At 47.7% G+C, this 12448-nt stretch overlaps 1 long non-coding RNA gene across 1 annotated transcript in view; it reads right to left on the bottom strand.

Moving 5' to 3' along the window:
- The window catches only part of LOC120366849 (uncharacterized), a 44251-nt gene extending 32852 nt beyond the window's left edge, over positions 1–11399 (bottom strand). The window contains exons 1-3 of the long non-coding RNA XR_005581376.2: positions 10939–11399; positions 9704–9823; positions 9422–9528 (exon numbers count right to left, since the gene is read on the bottom strand). This is a non-coding gene — a long non-coding RNA (uncharacterized LOC120366849). The remainder of the gene's footprint in view (positions 1–9421; positions 9529–9703; positions 9824–10938) is intronic.
- Positions 11400–12448: the final 1049 nt, after the last annotated feature.

The raw sequence follows: 12448 nt of genomic DNA, 5'->3' as shown, positions 1-12448 counted from the left end.
TCTGGTTCCCAGCAGGTGGAGGGGGCCTGCCCCAGGGATGTTTTAGAGGGTCATTTGCATGCTCGTTTGCATACCATGTAAATCGGCATACAGGGTTTCCCCTGGTGCAGGGGAGCAGGTCCCTGGGGATTCTTTGGGGTTGTTTGCATGCTTATAAATATTCAGCAGGGAAATCTATACCAGGGTCCCGGGTGCCGGGGGGAGGGTGGAAGTGATCAGGGGCTCCCAGTGGGGGCTGGCTCTGGGCAGGGGCATGGGGTTCGGGTTAGGGTTAGGGGCTTCCCAAGTTTAGGGGAAGGGGGCCTGAACGGGGTTGCTGGGGAAGGCTGGAACGGAGTCAAGGTTAAAGTGATGGGCTGGCAGGGAGGCAGGGAGGGTCCACTGAGGCTCAGTGTATTTTATTTTCGGCTGCGGTAGACTGAAAAAACTTTATCCCCTAGAAGTAGAAAGTTCACTTTGGGAGGCCGAGGCGGGTGGATCACAAGGTCAAGAGATTGAGATCATCCTGGTCAACATGGTGAAACCCCGTCTCTACTAAAAATACAAAAAAATAGCCGGGCATGGTAGCGTGTGCCTGTAATCCCAGCACTTTGGGAGGCCGAGGCGGGTGGATCACGAGGTCGAGAGATCGAGACCATCCTAGTCAACATGGTGAAACCCCGTCTCCACTAAAAATACAAAAAATTAGCTGGGCATGGTGGCACGTGCCTGTAATCCCAGCTACTCAGGATGCTGAGGCAGGAGAATTGCCTGAACCCAGGAGGCGGAGGTTGCGGTGAGCCGAGATCGCGCCATTGCACTCCAGCCTGGGTAACAAGAGCGAAACTCCGTCTCAAAAAAAAAAAAAAAAAATAGTAGTAGTAGAAAGTTCAATGGGCATTACCAGAGGCTGCTGGGGAGATGGAGGGGGTCTTGGAAGGAATCAGTAATGGGTACAAAGTTACTCTCAGATGAGAGGAATCAATTCTCTATCAAAATCTTCCTTGTTTCCTCTAATTACATTTAGTATATGACAAATAGTGTTTTAAGAGGCCTCGGAGGCAACACCACACATCTACAACCATCTCATCTTTGACAAACCTGACAAAAACAAGCAATGGGGAAAGGATTCCCTGTTTAATAAATGGTGTTGGGAAAACTGGCTAGCCATGTGCAGAAAGCAGAAACTGGATCCTTTCCTGACACCTTACACTAAAATTAACTCCAGATGGACTAAAGACTTAAACATAAGACCTAACACCATAAACACCCTAGAAGAAAATCTAGGCAAAACCATTCAGGACATAGGCGTAGGCAAGGACTTCATGACCAAAACACCAAAAGCATTGGCAACAAAAGCCAGAATAGACAAACGGGACCTAATCAAACTCCACAGATTCTGCACAGCAAAAGAAACAGTCGTTAGAGTGAATTGGCAACCAACAAAATGGGAAAAAAAATTTTTTTTTTTTTTTGAGACGGAGTTTCGCTCTTGTTACCCAGGCTGGAGTGCAATGGCGTGATCTCGGCTCACCGCAACCTCCGCCTCCTGGGCTCAGGCAATTCTCCTGCCTCAGCCTCCTAAGTAGCTGGGATTACAGGCACGCGCCACCATGCCCAGCTAGTTTTTTGTATTTTTAGTAGAGACGGGGTTTCACCATGTTCACCTGGATGGTCTCGATCTCTTGACCTCGTGATCCACCCGCCTTGGCCTCCCAAAGTGCTGGGATTACAGGCTTGAGCCACCGCGCCCGGCCTTGTATATCATTCTTTATGTCAGATGGAAACTCTTCAAGAGATACAAGCCTCTGCTTTCTAACATCGACTAAAGAATAAAATGCATTATGTCACTGAATGTACAAACTTCTCGAAGTCTTTCTTCTATGTCTCACCTCAGAATCAGGGTCAGGGTTTTACATAATCAATCAGTCTGGGGTCATGGTTAGGGGTTTAGAGTTTAGGGTTCGGGTTCGGGTCAGGGTTTTACATAAATGCCTATTGATTATCAGTATTTCACGAATATTCATGAGGATGCATGAATATTCATGGCTCGGGGTCAGGGTTCAGGTTAGGGTACAGGGGAGCCCCAGGGAGAGTCTAGTGTTATTTTGAAACTTTTTCTCTTTTTTGACTTGTCTTTTCTCTTTTTAGGGTTGGGTTTCTGGATCGTATTGGGTTGGTTTCCTTCTGAAAACAAATTTTTTAAAGGGGATGAGATTCTATGGGATACAGGTGAAACCAAGATAGCGGTATTGTGTAAATATGTCATCAAAGATGGCACCCAAGAAAGATGACATCATGCAGCAGCCACCAGGAAAAGGATAAAAATAGGGCCTCACGGCCGGGCTCGGTGGCTCAAGCCTGTAATCCCAGCACTTTGGGAGGCCAAGGCGGGTGGATCACGAGGTCAAGAGATCGAGACCATCCAGGTGAACATGGTGAAACCCCGTCTCTACTAAAAATACAAAAAACTAGCTGGGCATGGTGGCGCGTGCCTGTAATCCCAGCTACTTAGGAGGCTGAGGCAGGAGAATTGCCTGAACCCAGGAGGCGGAGGTTGCGGTGAGCCGAGATCGCGCCATTGCACTCCAGCCTGGGTAACGAGAGCGAAACTCCGTCTCAAAAAAAAAAAAAAAAAAAAATAGGGCCTCACAAAAGTAGGAAGGCTGGGTAGTCAGGCACCGTCCATGCTCCTGTGCCCTCCATGCTCGTGTGCCCTGAAGGGTGTGGTGTGTTTTAATTTGGGGGTTCTCATTTGCATATCTAAATATTCACAGAGAGATTTGAATTTCTGGTTCCCAGCAGGTGGAGGGGGCCTGCCCCAGGGATGTTTTAGAGGGTCATTTGCATGCTCGTTTGCATACCATGTAAATCGGCATACAGGGTTTCCCCTGGTGCAGGGGAGCAGGTCCCTGGGGATTCTTTGGGGTTGTTTGCATGCTTATAAATATTCAGCAGGGAAATCTATACCAGGGTCCCGGGTGCCGGGGGGAGGGTGGAAGTGATCAGGGGCTCCCAGTGGGGGCTGGCTCTGGGCAGGGGCATGGGGTTCGGGTTAGGGTTAGGGGCTTCCCAAGTTTAGGGGAAGGGGGCCTGAACGGGGTTGCTGGGGAAGGCTGGAACGGAGTCAAGGTTAAAGTGATGGGCTGGCAGGGAGGCAGGGAGGGTCCACTGAGGCTCAGTGTATTTTATTTTCGGCTGCGGTAGACTGAAAAAACTTTATCCCCTAGAAGTAGAAAGTTCACTTTGGGAGGCCGAGGCGGGTGGATCACAAGGTCAAGAGATTGAGATCATCCTGGTCAACATGGTGAAACCCCGTCTCTACTAAAAATACAAAAAAATAGCCGGGCATGGTAGCGTGTGCCTGTAATCCCAGCACTTTGGGAGGCCGAGGCGGGTGGATCACGAGGTCGAGAGATCGAGACCATCCTAGTCAACATGGTGAAACCCCGTCTCCACTAAAAATACAAAAAATTAGCTGGGCATGGTGGCACGTGCCTGTAATCCCAGCTACTCAGGATGCTGAGGCAGGAGAATTGCCTGAACCCAGGAGGCGGAGGTTGCGGTGAGCCGAGATCGCGCCATTGCACTCCAGCCTGGGTAACAAGAGCGAAACTCCGTCTCAAAAAAAAAAAAAAAAAAAAAAAAAATAGTAGTAGTAGAAAGTTCAATGGGCATTACCAGAGGCTGCTGGGGAGATGGAGGGGGTCTTGGAAGGAATCAGTAATGGGTACAAAGTTACTCTCAGACGAGAGGAATCAATTCTCTATCAAAATCTTCCTTGTTTCCTCTAATTACATTTAGTATATGACAAATAGTGTTTTAAGAGGCCTCGGAGGCAACACCACACATCTACAACCATCTCATCTTTGACAAACCTGACAAAAACAAGCAATGGGGAAAGGATTCCCTGTTTAATAAATGGTGTTGGGAAAACTGGCTAGCCATGTGCAGAAAGCAGAAACTGGATCCTTTCCTGACACCTTACACTAAAATTAACTCCAGATGGATTAAAGACTTAAACATAAGACCTAACACCATAAACACCCTAGAAGAAAATCTAGGCAAAACCATTCAGGACATAGGCGTAGGCAAGGACTTCATGACCAAAACACCAAAAGCATTGGCAACAAAAGCCAGAATAGACAAACGGGACCTAATCAAACTCCACAGATTCTGCACAGCAAAAGAAACACTCGTTAGAGTGAATTGGCAACCAACAAAATGGGAAAAAAAATTTTTTTTTTTTTTTTGAGACGGAGTTTCGCTCTTGTTACCCAGGCTGGAGTGCAATGGCGTGATCTCGGCTCACCGCAACCTCCGCCTCCTGGGCTCAGGCAATTCTCCTGCCTCAGCCTCCTAAGTAGCTGGGATTACAGGCACGCGCCACCATGCCCAGCTAGTTTTTTGTATTTTTAGTAGAGACGGGGTTTCACCATGTTCACCTGGATGGTCTCGATCTCTTGACCTCGTGATCCACCCGCCTTGGCCTCCCAAAGTGCTGGGATTACAGGCTTGAGCCACCGCGCCCGGCCTTGTATATCATTCTTTATGTCAGATAGAAACTCTTCAAGAGATACAAGCCTCTGCTTTCTAACATCGACTAAAGAATAAAATGCATTATGTCACTGAATGTACAAACTTCTCGAAGTCTTTCTTCTATGTCTCACCTCAGAATCAGGGTCAGGGTTTTACATAATCAATCAGTCTGGGGTCATGGTTAGGGGTTTAGAGTTTAGGGTTCGGGTTCGGGTCAGGGTTTTACATAAATGCCTATTGATTATCAGTATTTCACGAATATTCATGAGGATGCATGAATATTCATGGCTCGGGGTCAGGGTTCAGGTTAGGGTACAGGGGAGCCCCAGGGAGAGTCTAGTGTTATTTTGAAACTTTTTCTCTTTTTTGACTTGTCTTTTCTCTTTTTAGGGTTGGGTTTCTGGATCGTATTGGGTTGGTTTCCTTCTGAAAACAAATTTTTTAAAGGGGATGAGATTCTATGGGAAACAGGTGAAACCAAGATAGCGGTATTGTGTAAATATGTCATCAAAGATGGCACCCAAGAAAGATGACATCATGCAGCAGCCACCAGGAAAAGGATAAAAATAGGGCCTCACGGCCGGGCTCGGTGGCTCAAGCCTGTAATACCAGCACTTTGGGAGGCCGAGGCAGGTGGATCATGAGGTCGAGAGATCGAGACCATCTTGGTCAACATAGTGAAACCCCGTCTCTACTAAAAATACAAAAAACTAGCTGGGCGTGGTGGCACGTGCCTGTAATCCCAGCTACTTAGGAGGCTGAGGCAGGAGAATTGCCTGAACCCAGGAGGCAGAGGTTGCGGTGAGCCGAGATCGCGCCATTGCACTCCAGCCTGGGTAACGAGAGCGAAACTCCGTCTCAAAAAAAAAAAAAAAAAAAAAAAAAAAAAAATAGGGCCTCACAAAAGTAGGAAGGCTGGGTAGTCAGGCACCGTCCATGCTCCTGTGCCCTCCATGCTCGTGTGCCCTGAAGGGTGTGGTGTGTTTTAATTTGGGGGTTCTCATTTGCATATCTAAATATTCACAGAGAGATTTGAATTTCTGGTTCCCAGCAGGTGGAGGGGGCCTGCCCCAGGGATGTTTTAGAGGGTCATTTGCATGCTCGTTTGCATACCATGTAAATCGGCATACAGGGTTTCCCCTGGTGCAGGGGAGCAGGTCCCTGGGGATTCTTTGGGGTTGTTTGCATGCTTATAAATATTCAGCAGGGAAATCTATACCAGGGTCCCGGGTGCCGGGGGGAGGGTGGAAGTGATCAGGGGCTCCCAGTGGGGGCTGGCTCTGGGCAGGGGCATGGGGTTCGGGTTAGGGTTAGGGGCTTCCCAAGTTTAGGGGAAGGGGGCCTGAACGGGGTTGCTGGGGAAGGCTGGAACGGAGTCAAGGTTAAAGTGATGGGCTGGCAGGGAGGCAGGGAGGGTCCACTGAGGCTCAGTGTATTTTATTTTCGGCTGCGGTAGACTGAAAAAACTTTATCCCCTAGAAGTAGAAAGTTCACTTTGGGAGGCCGAGGCGGGTGGATCACAAGGTCAAGAGATTGAGATCATCCTGGTCAACATGGTGAAACCCCGTCTCTACTAAAAATACAAAAAAATAGCCGGGCATGGTAGCGTGTGCCTGTAATCCCAGCACTTTGGGAGGCCGAGGCGGGTGGATCACGAGGTCGAGAGATCGAGACCATCCTAGTCAACATGGTGAAACCCCGTCTCCACTAAAAATACAAAAAATTAGCTGGGCATGGTGGCACGTGCCTGTAATCCCAGCTACTCAGGATGCTGAGGCAGGAGAATTGCCTGAACCCAGGAGGCGGAGGTTGCGGTGAGCCGAGATCGCGCCATTGCACTCCAGCCTGGGTAACAAGAGCGAAACTCCGTCTCAAAAAAAAAAAAAAAAAAAAAAAAAAATAGTAGTAGTAGAAAGTTCAATGGGCATTACCAGAGGCTGCTGGGGAGATGGAGGGGGTCTTGGAAGGAATCAGTAATGGGTACAAAGTTACTCTCAGACGAGAGGAATCAATTCTCTATCAAAATCTTCCTTGTTTCCTCTAATTACATTTAGTATATGACAAATAGTGTTTTAAGAGGCCTCGGAGGCAACACCACACATCTACAACCATCTCATCTTTGACAAACCTGACAAAAACAAGCAATGGGGAAAGGATTCCCTGTTTAATAAATGGTGTTGGGAAAACTGGCTAGCCATGTGCAGAAAGCAGAAACTGGATCCTTTCCTGACACCTTACACTAAAATTAACTCCAGATGGATTAAAGACTTAAACATAAGACCTAACACCATAAAAACCCTAGAAGAAAATCTAGGCAAAACCATTCAGGACATAGGCGTAGGCAAGGACTTCATGACCAAAACACCAAAAGCATTGGCAACAAAAGCCAGAATAGACAAACGGGACCTAATCAAACTCCACAGATTCTGCACAGCAAAAGAAACAGTCGTTAGAGTGAATTGGCAACCAACAAAATGGGAAAAAAAATTTTTTTTTTTTTGAGACGGAGTTTCGCTCTTCTTACCCAGGCTGGAGTGCAATGGCGTGATCTCGGCTCACCGCAACCTCCGCCTCCTGGGCTCAGGCAATTCTCCTGCCTCAGCCTCCTAAGTAGCTGGGATTACAGGCACGCGCCACCATGCCCAGCTAGTTTTTTGTATTTTTAGTAGAGATGGGGTTTCACCATGTTGACCAGGATGGTCTCGATCTCTCGACCTCGTGATCCACCTGCCTCGGCCTCCCAAAGTGCTGGGATTACAGGCTTGAGCCACCGCATCCAGCCGGAAAAAATTTTTACAGTTTACCCATCTGACAAAGAGCTGATATCCAGAATTTACAAAGAACTAAAATAGGTTTACAAGAAAAAAAAAAAAAAAAAAAAAAAACAAGCCCATTCAAAAGTGGGCAAAGGATATGAACAGATACTTTACGAAAGAAGACATACATGAGGCCAACAAATGCTCATCATCACTGGTCATCAGAGAAATGCAAATCAAAACCACACTGAGATACAATCTCATGCCAGTCAGAATGGCAATCATTAAAAAATCCAGAGACAACAGATGCTGGAGAGGATGTGGAGAAATAGGAAGACTTTTACACTGTTGGTGGGAGTGTGAATTAGTTCAACCACTGTGGAAGACAGTGTGGCGATTCCTCAAGGACCTAGAAATAGAAATTCCATTTGACCCAGCAATCCCATTACTGGGTATATATCCAAAGGATTATCAATCGTTCTACTATAAGGACACATGCACACGAATGTTCACTGCAACACTGTTTACAATAGCAAAGACCTGGAACCAACCCAAATGCCCATCAATGATAGACTAGACAGGGAAAATGTGGCACATATACACCATGGAATACTATGCAGCCATCAAAAACGATGAGTTCATGTCCCTTGTAGGGACATGGATGAACCTGGAAACCATCATTCTCAGCCAACTGACAAAAGAGCAGAAAATCAAACACCGCATGTTCTCACTCATAGATGGGCGCTGAACAACGAGAACGCATGGACACAGGGAGGGGAGCATCACACACTGGGGTCTGTTGGGGGGAAATAGGGGAGGGACAGTGTGGGGTCGGGAGTTGGGAAGAGATACCATGGGGAGAAATGCCAGATATAGGTGAAGGGAGGAAGGCAGCAAATCACACTGCCATGTGTGTACCTATGCAACAATTTTGCATGTTCTTCACATGTACCCCAAAACCTAAAATGCAATTAAAAAGAATATAAATCACATCCATAATGTTAATCCACTAAATGCAAAAAAAAAAAAAAAGAAACATGAAGAAACAATGCTAAATTTATGTGGAAATGTGAAACACCCAGAATTTCCAAAGCTATCCTGAGAAATACAAGCCATGTGGGGTGAATCACATTCCCTGAGTTCTAATTAAATGAAAAATCTCTAGTTAACCCACCCATATGTTGCTGTCATACGCAGAGAAACACAGACCAGTGAGCAAAATGAGGGCACAATAATAAACACAAATAACACTGTGTACATAATAATAAACACAAATTTATAGGGTGAACATTTTTCAAAACACCACCAAAATGACACAATAGGGAAGGTTTTCAAAACCACATAGCCACATGCTAAAGAATAATATAGGACTCTTATGCCATTAAGTGTGCAATAAATTCAAAAAGACTAAAAGATTCTATACAAAACTTGCAACCATAAAGCTCCTATAAAGACAACCTCGGGTATGGGTATATTTAGGGCAACTTGGATGTATGCTCACAGTTTACAAAAAGTAACAAAAATACAAGGGAAAAAATCATTGACAATGGACTGCTTTGGTAGTGACTTTTTTTTTTGATTAGCAACCAACAGCACAGCTAACCAGAAAATTATGCATATGTGGGACCATGTGAAACTGAAGAGTTTGTGCCCAACAAAGATAAAAAACGAACAAAATGAAAAAGCATACTGAAAATTATTTAAAAATCTGGGCACACACACAGTGAATAAGGGGTTATTTTTGAAAAGGCACAAGCCAGTAAAACTACCAGCTGACAAAAAAACTAAACAACAGAAAAATAACCAGATCAAAATTGGGCAAATAACCTGAATAGATATTTGTGCAAAGACAGGAAACTGAACCAATGATTACAAAATCTTGGGTAACATTACTACTCATGAGAAAAATGTAGATCAAAACCACACTCAGATCTTATCTCACTCCAACTAGAATGAACATTACTAAAACATTAAAATATTTCAAAAGACATCTTCTGATATGAATTTCCAAAAGGGGAACTGTTTGTGGAAACATAAATTAGTATTAACACTATTAAAAAAAAGTCGGGAATCCTGCAAAGAATAAAACACAGAAAGAAATACCATGCCATCTAGCAGTCCCACTACTGGGTAGACATTCAACCTACCTGTTCATCCACAGATATAGAGGCCAAGAAACTCTCGTATACATTCAGGAATATTCTTTGGCCATCAAAATAATCAAACAGCATCATTTAGGGCAACCCAGATGAACCTGGAAAACATGATGTTAAATGTAATGAACTAGGCCCAGAAAGACACGCACTGCATAATACCACTGCTGTGAAATCTTAAGACGTTTATCTTAAGTAGAAAGCAAAATATTGGTAACTAGAGTCTGGAAGATGGAGGGAGAATGGGGATCGGTTATGAAAACAAAGTTATCTTACCGTTGAAGGACTAAATCAGTGTTCTCCTCCTCAGCCTGGTGACTGGAGTTAACAATACTGTATTTTTCAAAAGGGCAAGAAGGGAGACTTTTGAATGTTCTCTCCACACAAAAATGATACCTGTATGAGGCAACAGAAATCCTAAGTACCCTGATTTGATCATTAACCAATCTATATGTATGAAAATGTACCCCTAATTATGGACCTTTATGTTGTGGAAAAAAGTTAACACAGGGAACCACAAAAGCAATGGTCTAAAGGAATCCTGAGAAATACAATCAAAGTGAGGACCCGCAATCCTAAATACCAAATTACAGTGCCGAGTGGCACTCACAAACCTGAAAAATCTTTGCACAGCAAGGAAAACTACTTTCCAAATTTAAAAAAAAATCCTATAGATGAGGCAAAAATTTCAGGCAATCATACAATTCATGAGGAGTTGTCACCTAAGGTGTACACACACAAAAAACTACAAAATAGAAAAAGAACCCAATCTAGAACCTGACCAGACAATTCTGTAGATATAAAATAGAACAACAGATAAGAGGCCAGGTCCTCAAAATGAACTATTCATTAGGAAACTGTAGTTCAACAGGCACAGTGGCTCACGCCTGTAATCCCAGCACTTTGGGTGGCCTAGCTGGGCGCATTACCTGAGGTCAGGAGTTTGAAACTAGCCTGACCAATAGGGTTAAACCCCATCTCTACTAAAAATACAAATATTAGACTGGCGTCATCGTGGTGGGCGTCTGTAGTCCCAGCTACTCAGGAGGCTGAGACAGGAGAATTACCTGAACTCAGGACATGAAGGCTGCAGTGAGCCGAGATTGCGGCACTGCACTCCAGCCTGGGCGACAAAGCCAGACTCAGTCTCTTAAAAAAAAATAAAATAAAATAAGAAAGAAATGCGGGTGTGATTTTAGCAAAAGGGGAACTTACACACTGTAGGTGGAAACGAAAATTAGGATACCCCAGCTCAGAGACCCGTGGGGTTCAGAGTGACCCAGGTCCCGGGCTTCACCACAGGCTCGGTGCCTATGCACCTGTAGACGGTGGGGGCATAGCCTTCCTGTCAGGGCTGCAGATGCTGCCACGGCCAGGACCCTTCAACTGCCCCCACGCAAACGACTGGGGCCCAAATGCCCACAAAGTCAGGGCCGGAAAACAGGGAGCCGTGTAGAACGAGCAGGGAGATCTGGAGGGTTCCCGGTGGGGTACGAGTCCCCGCCCCTTACCTGCCTCCTCCTCCACCATTACGTGGAAGCTATCACGGCTTCTCCTAAGACCCTCTGATCACACCTCCGCTTCTGCGGGCTCCCTCCGACCGCGCCGCGGCCTCTGCGGGCTCCCTCCGGCAGCGCCACCGCTTCTGCTGACTCCCTCCGACCGCGGCCTCTGCTGACTCCGTCCGACCGCGCCTCGGCCTCTGCGGACTCCCTCCGACCGCGCCGACCGTGCCGCGGCCTCCCTCCGGCGGCGCCGTGGCCTCTGCTGACTCTGTCCGACCGCGCCGCCGCCTCCGCGGCCTCCTTCCGGCTACACGGCCGCTTCTGCGGACTCCCTAGGGCCGTGGCGCGGCCTCTGCTGACTCTATCTGACCGCGCTGCCGCCTCTGCGGCCCCCTTCGGGCTACACGGCCGCTTCTGCGGACTTCCTAGGGCCGTGGCGCGGCTTCCGCGGCCAGCCTCCGACCGCGCCGCTGCTCCCGCCGGATCCCCGCAGGAAGCGCAGTCCCGGCTTTTGTAGGCGCACGCACGCTGGCAGCGTCCCTCGCGTCAAGCTGAAGCACTACCACCCCCTTAAAGGGGCCGCAGCTCGGCCTGGCCAGCGGGATGAGAACAAGTCTTAGGCTAACCAATCAGAACATACAAATAAAGCCCAATTAGAGTAGACCTTGAAGTTTGCTCTCATCCAATCAGAACATGGAGTCTAGCATGCCTTATATAAAGAATGGCAGGAGGGATCCTGGCCGTATCAGACTCAAGAGTTCTGAGTACGCGGGCCTACCCTTCCTGAGCTGGCATACAGGAGAAGGAGGAGTAGCCGCCCGCTGTCCATGCTGCAGGCTGGAGCCTGCAGTATCGGGTCGCCTGGCTGTTGCGGTTGATGGCGGTGACGGAGACTACAGTACAGCTGGAAAGGCAAAAAGATGGCGGGATAGATTCGCCATCCTGGCCTGCACAGCCTGAGGCACGGGAGACGGCTTGGGGGTGCGCTGCCATGGACGGTGGGCCCTATCCAGGGTGTCACTGCTGGTGTTGCCAGGGCTCTTTGGGGGGGTTATTTGAGGTGCCACTGCCCGCAGAGGGGAGAGGGTTGGGGGCCCTTTCTTGGGGTGTGCTGCCCATTGCTGGGGGGTGGGATGGGGCCTGTCCCAAGCCGTACTGCCTGCAGCAGTGGGGCATTTTGTGGGCACTATCCGGGAATGTACTGCCCTAGGTGGGGGGCGAGTTGGAGGAGCTATCAGGTGCTGCAATGCCCTTGTCGGGGGTGGGTTGGTGGCACTATGGGGTGCAACACTGCCAGTGGTGAGGGGTGTGTTGGGGGTGCTATCAAGTGTTACATTGCCCCCAGTGGGTGGGGATTGTGATTTCCAGGACATCATTGCCTGTGTCTGGGAGCTGGTTGGGGGCACTATCCAAGGCTGCATTACCCACATGGGGAGCGGGTTAGGGGCACTATCTGGGGCTGCAGTGCTGGTGGTGGAGGATGGGTTAGGGTTACTACAGGGTGCTACACTGCTGG

This window comes from Saimiri boliviensis, chromosome 17 (assembly GCF_048565385.1).
Source record: "Saimiri boliviensis isolate mSaiBol1 chromosome 17, mSaiBol1.pri, whole genome shotgun sequence".
NCBI classification, from domain to species: Eukaryota; Metazoa; Chordata; class Mammalia; order Primates; family Cebidae; genus Saimiri; species Saimiri boliviensis.
This window is presented reverse-complemented; position numbering and strand designations above follow the sequence as displayed.